The 12,320-nt window shown below is 61.1% G+C and overlaps 1 long non-coding RNA gene across 1 annotated transcript; it reads left to right on the top strand.

Annotated features, from left to right (window-relative positions):
• The first annotated feature begins 3,971 nt into the window (after positions 1-3,971).
• Positions 3,972-11,699, top strand: LOC139704974 (uncharacterized). Its single transcript, XR_011706902.1, has 3 exons — positions 3,972-4,101; positions 6,320-6,451; positions 11,620-11,699. It is a non-coding gene; the product is annotated as an uncharacterized lncRNA (long non-coding RNA).
• Positions 11,700-12,320: the final 621 nt, after the last annotated feature.

Here is a 12,320-nt window from a genome sequence, read left to right as displayed (position 1 = left end):
ATACTTCTTCCGGATTTTTGATGGGCTCCCTTCATGCCGGAGAAAAAACTAAAGATGTTATAGCTCATTGCTTACAAAATTTTGCCACTGTGGGCGTTCCAAAACAGTTAAAAACAGATAATGCCCCTGGTTATACTTCTACCTCTTTTAAACAATTTTGCTCATCATTTGGCATTACTCATATAACAGGAATCCCATACAATCCACAGGGACAAGGCATAGTTGAAAGAGCTCATCAAACTATTAAAACGTACTTATTAAAGCAAAAAGAGGGAATTGGAAAGGGGTATATATCCCCCAAAGATAAACTTAAAATAACCCTTTTTACTCTAAACTTTTAAAATTTGGATTCATCAGGGCTTAGTGCTGCAGAAAGGCATATGTGTCCAAAAAATGTGCATAAGCCCAAGGTACTTTGGAAGGATATTCCAACAGGACAATGGAAAGGTCCTGACCCAGTGATTGTCTGGAGTTGGGGATCTGTTTGTGTGTTTCCACACCAACAGAGGTGAGGCAAAGAACCTCACCCCCCCCCACTGGCACCAAGGCCAAATTTGGGCGCCAACAGAGGTGAGGCAAAGAACCTCACCCCCTCCCTGGTGCAAAGGCCAAATTTGGGGGCCAACAGAGGTGAGGCAAAGAACCTCATCCCCCCACTGGTGCAAGGCCTATCCGCAAGTATGGCTGTATGCTGGACCGGTAGTCAGTGACGGGTATGATCCAATTGCAATGGTACCAACCTAAGACAGGAGGCTGACGCCTTGAGGACCATATGTGGTATTGGACAACCTAAGACAGGCATGGTCCCTAAACCACATGCTTGGTGTTTAATTAAACAGGGCGGGGGAGATGTTGAGATCTACAGCCCGGTTGGTATGACACCTGGCATTTGCCAGAGGGAATGTTTGAAAGGTGACGCCAGCGAACCATTGAGATGATTTGAGTTAAGCTGTATATAATTGCTGTGATGCTGGATTGATGATATTGTATATTTGACCTTTACTGTCGGGCCATGGGGCGGCTCTTGCTGCCTCGGGCGCCCGCTGCTTTGGAGTTCTCGTGGGGATTCCTGGAGGGTTTGCAGTTGGTTGGGGAAGGTCCGGAGGAGGGATTTCCAGTTGGTGAGGGGTGTGCCTGGAGGAGCCGCGTGTGTGGCGTTCGGGAGAGGTTCCCGGGGAGCGTGTGTGGAGTGTGCTGGTGGAGTTCGGAAATAAAGTTTGTTCCTGCTTGAGTGGCTCCTGATTTGTGCCCAGCCAGACTGCGGCAAATTCTCCTGCGAGAGCAGGGCCTGGGGTGGACGGGGTCCTTCCCGGGGCGTGGAGACCTGTCAGGGAAGGAGTGGGTTGGCTGGATGGCGGGGCTCCCCTCGGGCCCCCGGGGCAGCCCCACGCGTGGCTGGCAAAGAGCAGATATGGTGGCATTTAGGGGATGATGGATGAGAAAGGAAGAGGAGGGGGAAGTGGTCCCCTCCATCTCTGCTCCGGAGGCGCGTAATGGATGGAGCCTGTCTCAGCATCCGCAGGCCCCCAAGGAATAGTCACGGGGAGCATTTGTCTCCCCTGTCACCGGCAGCCCATCCATCAGAGGGACGAGCCTGTAGAGAAGGTCCCCTCAGTGTGTGGGGTCTGTGACCTTCCCAGGCTCAGGCTGGAGGCTGAGCCTCCCCGCTGGTCCTCTGGCCTGAGGAACCTGTGGGTACCTGAGGACCATGCCCCTGGCCCCTGGGTCCCCAGGCCCCAGGCTGCTTTAGCCCAGAGCTCCCTGTCCTGAGGGGGAGGCAAGACCCCACGCTGGACCCACTAGCCCCTGCTGGACCCTGCGGGGTGTGTGTGAGGAACCCCAGGGCTGGGCTCTGCAGGCTGCGGGTGCTGGGCCCGGGTGATGATCTGTGATCCCGGGAACGTGCTCCAGGGCCTCTGTGGGAGCGCGAGGGGCGCTGCAGGCAGGTGGGGGGGTGGGGGGTCCGGGCAGAGTGGCTTCGGGGAGGGCTTTGTGAGAGAGGGTTTTCACCAGCCACACTGTGGGCAGGCGTCCCGGCAGGGGACAATGCGCAGAAGGTGCCCAGTGGGTACAGGAAAGGGAGGGGAGATGGGCGAGGCCTGCAGCGGTGGGGACAGGACTCTGCCCCCTGGGACCTGCACCCTCCCATGATTCCGGGGTCCTGCAGGGCAGCGATGAACCACCCCATTAGAGAGAGTCCCCGGGGCTCAGACAGGCACCGTGACCCCGTCAGCAGGGCAGCTGGAACCACACCCTGGCGGTCACCCCTGGCACCCCCAGGGCTCTGGGTGTCTGGGTTCACACCTTTGGAACACCCAGCCCACTGCAGGTGACGAGGCAGCTGGGCTGCAGCAGGTGGGCCGGGGACCGGGGCTCTGGCCTCCCGCTGGCCTGGGCTTGTTCTGCAGAGACCCCGGCTTCACCCAGCTCCCTCCAGCTGGGCCTTCTCTGTAGCCAGCGGATGCCCCGGCCTTGGAGGTCTGATCTGCTCCCTGCCCGGCCGTGGGCGCCCACTCCTGCCCCCCGGGCAGGGGAGTGCGAGGCGGGGGAGCGGGGTGCTTCCTCCCCGCTCAGGCCTGGGTTCTCCAACCAGAAGCCGAGGGTCTGGGGTGCTGCTCTGTGTGCTGGCGCCCAGCTACGCCTGGGAGAGCTGGTGAGCAGGGAGTGCAGCTGGCCCCCGGCACCGCCCTTGGCCAGGCCCCTGCCCCGGCAGGTCCTCGCTTGGCCGCGTGGCCAGGCTCCCAGGTCCACAAGGGCATCAGGCCCAGTAGCTCAGCGCTGCCCACCACTCACCCAGGGTCTCACCGGTGCCCCTTCCCACCGGCGGCTCAGGGCCTTCCCTCCCTCCCGCAGTCAGCCTGCACTGGTATGGATATGGTTCACCAGCTGGAGACCTGGTCCCCCGTGGGGCGGTCGGGAGGGATGGGGGGACTCTGAGAGGAGGGGCCTATGGAAGGTGATAGGTCACTGGGGGGGTGGGACCCTGGCTAGTTCCTGAGAGAGTGGATTTTAGAACCCTCGGGCCTGAACTCTGAGTCTCTCTGGCTTCCTGTCTCACCCAGGATGCCTTTCAGAGGTGCTCCTGCCAGCAGGATGCTGTCCACCATGAAGCCCTCGCCAGAGACCAAACTGGTAGGGCTACCTGATCTTGGATTTTCAGTCTCCTTTGAAAGTGTGAGCTCTTTTCTTTATACAGTACCTAGCCTCAGGCATTTTGTTATAGCAACAGAAAGTGGACTAAGACACAACCTGTTCCCCAGTCAGTCCGTCCATCCATCCATGCATCCATCCACCCTCCACTATCTCTCAATCCCCCCACCACATGGGAAGAACCCAGGCCTGGGAGCAGCTGACTAGGATCAGGATTCTGGGTGTACCCCTGACTAACCGTTGTTGTTCTGTCTGTCTGTCCGACTTCTCACCTACCCCTGCCCTGTGCTTGTGTACCTTCCTGACCAGGGTGGCCTGGGCTGCGAGCCAGGTCAGCCAGCACCTCCAGGGAGTGTGGAGAGGCAGGACAACTGTGCTGGGCTCTGTGGTGGCAGTGACCACAGGGAAGTGGGTGCCCTGCTGCCCAGCCCCAGGGCAGCTCTGGTCCTCCTCCCCTGGGCTGCCCAGGCTTGCTTTGCCCCGGTGACCCTTCCTGCATCCCCCCACAAGCCCCTTCTCCCCCAGCCAGGCTAGCGGGCTTCGCAGCTGCTGACCGTGTTTCCTGGCTCGTTCCCGGAGGACTCTGCTGACAGAGCTTGGGGTCAGTGGGGAGGCAGGTGCCACTCAGGAGAGGGAGTGACCGGGCCCCAGGAGTCCGGGCGCCCTGGGGAGGCTGGGCGGGTGGGGCGGGTGGGAGGCAGGGCCTGGGGTCAGGAGGTGAGGGAAGCAAGCTGTGTCCACAGGGTGGCCCGGGCCTCACCGTCCAGGATGAGGAGGAGCAGGCTGCCAGATGTTGATGGTGACGCAGAAGGACGGGTGAACACAGCTGCCGAGGCCCTCGCCAGGCGCTGCGGGCCCATGAACTCTCATTACTGATCACGGGGAGTCCGGCTCCAGCTCCCTGAGGAAGGCCAGCGGCCATCTTCCCGAGGGCCCGTCCCAGCTGTCAGAGTGAGTCCTTCCTTACAGACGAGCTTGCCAAGTGACGCCGAGCAGAACGGGAACTGGGGGAGGCCGTGCGGAGCGTGTGATGGCGGCGCCACCCAGATCCAGGGGAAAGAGTAAGGTTCCGAGGGACTCGGTGCCGTGTCCAGGGCTGCAGATTCTGTTGGTGCTGGTGGACCCAGTGCCCACTCGGGGCTGAACCCCGACTGGAGTGTGGAGGGGACGCGCCAGCCGCGCTGCTCCTGGGGTCACTGGCTCCGTTCTGTCCCCGTCTTTACTCACCTGGCACCAGCGCTGGGTGGGACCTGGCGGGCGTGGGGGCTCCGTCTCCTCTGCCCCTGGGCTGCACTGTCGAGCGCGGTCCATGCTGGGAACCACTTCCCGGGGTGCCGCAGGATCACAGAGTGAGCGTGGCTGCGAGGGCCTTGCCCAGGGCCTGGCCAGCAGAGGTTCCCTTTCAGGGTGACCTCTGTGTTCCTGTCTCTCCCCCCTGAGTCATACTGAGCAAAGAATTTTGATGCAATGGTTTATTTTTTCTCAAAGAAAAGATGCCGTGACTGCTTTTCTCTGCCTCCTTCCCCGGACTCTGTGGCAGCCCTGTCCAGGGAGCGGCCAGGCAGGCAAGGGGCAGAGCACAGGGGGCCCCCCTGGCTGGACAAAACCCAGGTGCCGACAGCTGGCCAGGGCTGGCTGGGGCACATGTCCCCACGAGGCCCTGGGGACAGCAGTTTTGCTGCCGTCTTCCCGGCAGGGATGGCTGCATGGTGTGAGGTCGGCCCTCAAGGAACAGAAGACCGTGAACATGCTGGGCAGACGGCCCCTGGGCCAGGCTCAGGAACCCAGGTGTCCTCAGCAGGTGTCCTCAGCAGGGGAGATGCTAGGACTGGAGAGAGGTGGCCAGGGCTCCCTGTCCGACCTGTTGCTTTAGACAGGAGACCTGGGCTGTCCCTGCTCCCGGGCTGTGGCTCAGGGAGAGCAGTCTCCAGGACGAGTGCTTGGCCTCGGGGCTGACGGACGGGGGAAGCCGGAGGCCAAGGGGACACAGCGGCCCCAGGGGGGTTGGGTGCAAGGACAGCCCCATGGCCTCCAGCATCGGGGAGGGTGTGGTCAGTGCTGTTCCTGAGAGCATGCCTGGTGGCCTGGGCTGTGGGGACGTGAGGACGGAGGAGAGGCCACAGGACTGACCCTTCACCCAGCGGCTGGGGACTGAGTGCCCTCTGGCCTCCGGCCCCTGACTTGGGAGCGGCCTTCTGATCCACCACCTTGGGGCATGTGCCCGGGCCGCCTCTGCCCCAGCGTGGGCCTTGGTGCCTGGGTAGCGGGTGCGGGGGTGGGCCTGGGCCAGGCTCTGCGGAAGTGCCCTTGCCTGTGGAGTGCAGACGTCCGGCCTGAGTGCCCTCACCGCCCGGAGCCTGGATTCAGCTCTGGAGAACTCATCTGAAATAGATATTCCTCTCCCCTGCCGGAGGGATTTATCGACAAAACTAGCCATCTATTAACATTATCGTGGGACTCCGCGCTGGGGAGAATCGACACGATAAATCTTGGTTGTATAAAAACCCAGGAGCTAGAAGGCTTCAGAGGAGGCAAACAGAAAAGCCCGATGAGTTCAGACCTGTTTATTTTACTTAGAGGAAAAGAACATTCTGTACCCAGCCAGGCAGGAAATGGCTTTTGGGGACGGCCACTTAGCCCAGCTGTTGGCCCTGAAACTGTGGGAGTGATCGCTGCCCGCAATTAGAGCAGGCGGCTCCAAGGACCGCGTTTGGTAGCCAGGGAGGGAAGTTTCTGGAAGACTCAGGCCTGAAACCTGAGGCAGGTGCCGAGGAGCCCGCTGTGGATCAGGCTCCCACGTCTGGCCAGAGGCCCTGGTCCCACGGCCGGGTCAGTCCTGTGTCACCAGTGGCCTGGCTCTCGTAGGTACTTGGTCTGGGTGACCCTGGGTGACCCCATCCCGACCCTCCTGCCTGTCTGGGAACAGCCAACGGCTCTCTTGCCCAGCGTGTCTCTGGGCCTGAGGAGCCTCTGCGTTGTGACCTGAGCACGGGCATGGGGCCTCTGGCCGTGTGATGGTGCCCTCCGCCCCCAGATGGCGTGGAGGCCCCGGCTGGGGTGTGGGACAGAGCAGGGCTGGTAGCTTGGGTTCCAGGTCTGGTCAGGCTGCTTGCTAGCTGGTCACGCCGGGCAGCCTGTCGACCTCCGTCCTCTGTTTGCTTATCCTCAGGATGGACTTCACATGAGCTGTTCCTGTGGTCAGCAGAGCTCCTACCGTGGACACTATATTAATTTTCTCAGGATGCTGTCAAACCCCAGTCTGTGGCTGAAAACTGTAGATGGCCTTCCCCTTGCTCTGGAGGTGACTTCAAAGTGCGATGGGGCTGTGTGCCCCTCCCCGAGGGCTGGGGGAGCCCCTGGCCTGGGCCTTCCTCTCGGTTTCCAGCTGGTGGCCGTCTCGAGGCTCTGTGGCTTGTGGCTGCATCACCACGGCCTCCTCTGTCACCACGTTCTGACTCTGGCTGAGCCTCAGTCTCTCCTGTAAGGGCACCAGGCACCCTGGACGTTGAGCCCACCTACTCCATGGTGGCCTGATCTCAACTAATGACGTCACGGCCATGACCCTCTTTCCAAATAAGGTCACATGCAGGGGTCTGGGTGCAGGGTGGGACGCAGTGTCATGCCCTGGGTGAGAGAGCGGCTAGTTCCTGCGGTGGTCCTGGGGAGGTGGGTGAATGCTCTGGCTGGGGGTCCCTCCTGGAGCCTCGGGGCCCACACGGCCCCTCCCCTGTCTCCTTCCTGCAGCCCCAACCTTCAGCAAAGCTCTTCCTTTTGGCTCAGTCCCCAGTGGCTCTGGGGAGTGAGGACCCTGCCTGCCCGTGTACTTGAAGATGGGGACTGGGCCAGGCTTTGCCGTGGCCTGGAAGTCCCCAGGCTGCGGTGCCCGTGGCTCTACGCCTGCGCTTCAGCCATACTTCAGGGTCTTTTCTGTGTCTCTCTGTATTGTGCCCACAGAGGCGCATGAGTCAGAGGGACCTGGGGGCACCCTGCGAGGTGGCAGTGCAGTCCCTGTAGGTAGTGGCTGCAGGGGCCCTGTCCCACTCATGAGCACACGGGCTCCTCTGGGCCTTGAGAGTCAACGGGGTCTTCAGTGCCTGTGCCTGATGGTGGGCGAGTGGAGGTGGGCACAGGTGGCCTGGCGGGGACACTGCCTGGGCACCAGCTCTCATGGTGGACTCTCCAGTTAGAGGGAGCAGCTGGGTGTCCAGGGTCTGGGTGGGGTCCTGACCCATGGTGAGCTGCGGTGGAGCAGGACTCCTCTCCCGGTGCCCCGCCCAGACGGCTCCAGGGTCCAGGAGCCAATTCAGCACCTCCTTCAGGAGCAGCCCGAGGGTGGGCTATCCCCTGTGGCAGTCCTGGACTCCGCCCCTCGGGAGAGTCAAGAAATGATCCTTCCAGAGCCCCTGAGAAACGCCAGAGGATCGAGGACAAAACGGGTGGCTTTGTCCCTCCTCCCTTTGAAATGAAGAGGTGACGATAGACGTGGGACAGGAGATGGCACCGTGGTGCCTGGTGGAGGCTGAGGCTCGAATCCCACTGTGGGGACGAGGCTACACCTGCAGACTGTCGGGCGCTCCAAGGTCGCTCCCGGCCCTGGCGCTCAGCAAGTCTATCTTCCTCCCTTTGAGAAATGGACGTGGCCTTTCCCGGGTGAGAGGTGACTCAGAGACAGTCAGCAGTAATTAATATTGATGCGGCTTCAAATGTTAAAAGTTAGAATTAAGTAAAAAAAAAGAGGATGGGGTCACATGTAACCAATTAAACGGCGACGTGTCCGCGGCCTCTCGCCCACTCTGGGGCAAGACGGTCCTCTTCAGCTCTGCCAATTAATCCCACCTCACCTTCCTCCGCCGCAGAGCCGAGCTTTCTGCAAATTGACGGGAAAGGAGGAATCGTTGGGTCGTGGACACATGGGCCATCTCCCGTTGTGCAAACACCGGGGAGGAGGGGGCACCGATCAATTTGCAGGGCTGAGCGGCGGCGGCCCTGGGAGGAGAGGCGGGCGCTGTGCCCGGGCTGGTGTGAGAATTAATGAAGGCAGCTTGGAAGACGGAGGAGCACGGGCATTTGAAATGAAGCCCAGCGGGTTGCGAGAGTTCAGGATGAATTTCAAAATGCAGAGATTGCGGGCCACGGGCTAATTATCTCACAGGGACCGGCTGGGAGGCTGCATCCAGGCAGCTCAGAGTGTCCAGGTGGAAGGTGGAAAACCCGGCGCGGGGCACTGGTTTGGCAGAGCGGGGCTGCCTGGGCCCTGGCCCCCCTGTGGGGGCTGCACAGCCTCTGAGGGCCCGTCCTGCCTGTCCTTCATCACCTGCAGCATGTACACGAGCACCGTCCCTCCCAAGATGGCCTTTATCCTGTGACAGTGCAGCGAGGAAGGTTCCAAACTCACGTCCATGTTAGAGGTGGGGACACTGAGGCTCGGAGCTCCGACTTGAGACCCTGAGCAGCACTGACATCCTCTGGGGACATGGCAGGGCATTGGCAATGGCCAGTGGTCGTCAGGGAAGGACGTGGGGAGGGGCGCTTGGGGCTGGCTGCTAGAGGTGGGCGGGTGCTTGTTGGGAGCTTGGCGGGAGCTGGCGGGGTTGGCGGGGAGCAGGCTGTGTGTGCCTGGGGTGCCAAAAGCAGTGGTGAGTCCAGGAGGGTTTCCATGGTATGGAAGGTAGAGTGGGGCCAGATCAGAAGGACCCCTGTCCTGTGGAGAGGCAGCCTCGCTCTGGGCCCGAGAGCCCTGGGGTCACTTGGGGCATGGCTGGGGTCCTTCTAGGGTGGGCTTTGGGCCGCTATTCCTGGCACTTCTTGGAGTGGAGGTGAGCACAGGTGGCCTGGCGGGGACACTGCCTGGGCACCAGCTTCACTGAGCACCAGCTCTCATGACGGACCCTCCAGTTACAGGGAGCTGCTGGGTGTCCAGGCCTGGGTGGGGTCCTGAGCCCACTCCATGGTGAGAGGCCGAGTGAGTGGCTTCTGCACCCGCTGGCCTGTGTGGACACCAGCCTCCCCTTCCTACCTCAGAGAGGCCACCATTATCAGCCCTTGGTCTGGGCCAGGCCTGGCTGACCCTGGCTGGGCTGTTTGGGCCTCCTGGTGGTGGGAGCAGGAATCCAGCTTGCTTCTGCTGCCTCTGGCCTCGGGTCCTCCAAAAGGCCAGTCTTCACATGGACAAAGCACTGGGCCGGGTGTGACAGGGGGAGCCAGTCACAGGGCCACCCCTCTGAGAGTTTCCACTTCATCCCCGGGGAGCTGCCAGGCCCAGGTGAGGCGCAGGGCTCTGCGGCCCTTGGTGCTCCCGTGGGGGTGGTGCCAGGGGTAGGATCTCCCGGGAGTGGGTCAGGGGGTGGGCGGGGCCTGGTGGTCAGGGGCTCCACCCGGAGCCGGGCTCAGGCCCTCGTTGATCTCTGAGCAAGAGTCTGTTTCACGAAGCCCACTTCTTTTTGGACACCCTGGGCTCATTTCACTTATTTTCACCTGGAGCAGCAGAAGCCGGCCACCTCCCTGGCCGAGTCGGTGAGCAGGCCAATTGCAAGCTCATAATTAAGGGGATTTGACGAGAATCAGAGGAGACTGGCCTCCTCTGGAGGTTTGGGGAGTTAATTACCGTCTGGTGCCGTGATAGGTGTGCTGGAGACACCGAGCTGGGGGTGGGGTCTGCCCGGAGACCCAGTGAGGCTGCGCGTGGAGCCCTGCTCTGCGTCGCTCCACCGCTGGGCATCTAGGGGTGAGAGGAGAGACCGCGGGCTTCTCAGTTGTCAGCAAGGCCACTGCCCGTGTTCTCCTGGAGACCAGGGCTCAGGGGGAGGCCCCTGTCCTGTCCTTGCAGCCCAAGGTGGCAGGGGGACAAGGCTCACGGGGAGCAGCCGGGCTCTTTCTGCCTTTGGCTCTCTCTGGCCCCAAGACCACATGGAACAAGCCGTTGGTCCCTGTGCCCCCAAATCCTCCTTCCAAACTCTCCCTGCTGTGGACTGGGAGCCCCCCGAAGGCCTGGCTCTCCAGGGGGCTCACTTCCTCCTGCCCTCCTCTTTCCTCTTGTCTCTGGAACACTCTGGAACATGCTGGGAATCTCTTCCCAGTCCCTGCCCCTCCTCCCACCCCGGGAATGGGGGCCCTGGCACCTGCATTCTGAAGGTCCAGCTTGCCCTGGCCCCTCTGCTCATTACTCCACAGCAGGGTGGGCTCTGTGCCCTCAGCCTGGGCCCAGGAGGCGCCCTCAGGGAGCACCCTGCCCCCGGCCCTCACGAAGACCCAGCCTGGACACCTGCTGCTGCTGCAGAACTGTCCTACTGAGCCAGCCTGGTCAGCCGGGCTGCGGGGCCTGAGGACCCAGGGTGTGGGGACCGGGGTCTCTGGCTGGAGGTGTCTGGGTTCTGCACCCATTTGTCAGGCAGCAAGGCTGACCGATGACCCGGCCACACCTGGTTGCTCCGTGGCTGCCCATCAAGCGTCTCTTCCCCAGGGTCGGGCCCCGTGTCCCCTGGGCGCTGCAGCCCTTGCCGCACTGTGTTGTCACTGCGTCTGTCCCAGCTCCCTGGGGGCATGCTGGCTGTGCGATGGGCCCGCCCTCTCTGAGCCTGGGCTTGGTGATGGCTGCCTCCCTCGCTCTGCTGAGGCCTCAGGAGTCGGTGGCTGTGTGCCAGAGCTGGGCGTGTGGCCCGGGCTCCCCAGCTCCCTTCCCAGGCCAGACGTCTGCTTTGCTGTGACGCAGGCACGTTGCTGGCCCTGCCTGACCCTCAGCTGCTCCTGCAAAAGCCGTGGCCTCCCGCCCGATGGATGTCGAGGTGCTGCGGGCAGCAGGGTGGGGCTGAGGGCCTGGCACGGCAGGTCATGGCCCAGACTGGCCCCACCCTGGGGGCTCAGCAATCACACTAACTCGAGGCTACCCAGCCCCAGCCCTCACTGTGAGGCCGACTCTCGGGGCCTCAGCTTCCCCGCCTGCAGGGGGGCCCTAAGCACTAGTGGCGAAGGTGAGACCCCTGGGCTCCACGAGACACCACCAGAGACACACAGGGGACGCCCTCTGTGGGGTGCTCCAGGTCTCCTCAGGGCTCAGGAGGCTCAGGGTCCCTGGAATGGGCCTTGGGACACAGCGGTCGCTGCTGTGTCCTGTCTTCCCTGGGGACAGTGCTGGGGCTGGAGGCATTTGAAATGGCCCCAGGGAATTTCTGGGTAGACCTCCCCACCCCCATGGCTGTTAGGAAACTCCAGCAAGTGGCTGGGACAAGTGGCCCTAGACCCCTGATGGCCGTGGCAGAATCTCTCCTACCACGGACCCGAATTGAGACAGCCGAGTCTCTCGGAGTTGAACTTGGAGGCCCTCAGTCTCCCAGGGTACGACTCATCCTTTCCTTTCATTAACAAATATAATGTTGAAATTTTTTGTGATGATGAAAATGGATTTTGAATTTAATTGAACTTTTTATATCAAATATTTCAAAATAACGATGACGTTTTCCTTGCCGTCCACAGATGGTGCTTCCAGAACGTTCATAACTCTTCCTAGGATTCGAATGAGAACCCCCACTGAACACCATCATGAGCTGTATTGTATTTTTTCCAAAGATGACATTTTTGCTTTGAGTCCATAAACTTTATCATTAAACATCTTCATATTTTCTTGTGTTTCTTGCAATTTTCGAATAAGTTCATCTTGGCGCTCAAAGATGTCCGGGAAGTCAGCTCTTTCTGAAGCCAGTGACTGTCTCAGGACATTTGCAAAGCGGGAGCTCTGTGGACGCAGTGCCGAAGCCCAGCGCTCCTGGGGTGGCGGGTGCTCGGCTGTGAGGAGCGGTGCTGGGCGTCTGACCCTGTTTCTCTGAGCAAGCTGAAGACAGCTGGGTGCAGAGCAGCTGGTGTTTACCGAGTTCCCTGATTTCACCATTTCAGATCTGTAGGCGTATTTTGCATATGAGAACTTGAACTTGGAGTTTTCAGAATAAATCCTTCCTTCTTTCCCTCCCTGCAGCCGCACTGTCTGCACATCTCCATCTGAGCCTGGCCACTAGCGTTTCACTCTTGGGAGGGGGTCCAGGTTCCCTTTGGTGACAGGGACGCTGTTCCTTCATACGCCTCTCCTCAGGGACGCGATGCCGCCAGCACAGGTGGTCTCCTCTAGACCCTGGTGGGCGCTGTTGGCGCTCATGGTCTCCCAGGCTTGGGGAACCTCGACT

Source organism: Marmota flaviventris, chromosome 3, assembly GCF_047511675.1.
Source record: "Marmota flaviventris isolate mMarFla1 chromosome 3, mMarFla1.hap1, whole genome shotgun sequence".
NCBI lineage: Eukaryota > Metazoa > Chordata > Mammalia > Rodentia > Sciuridae > Marmota > Marmota flaviventris.
The sequence above is the reverse complement of the archived record's forward strand: the minus strand, read 5'-3'. Positions and strand labels throughout refer to the sequence as shown.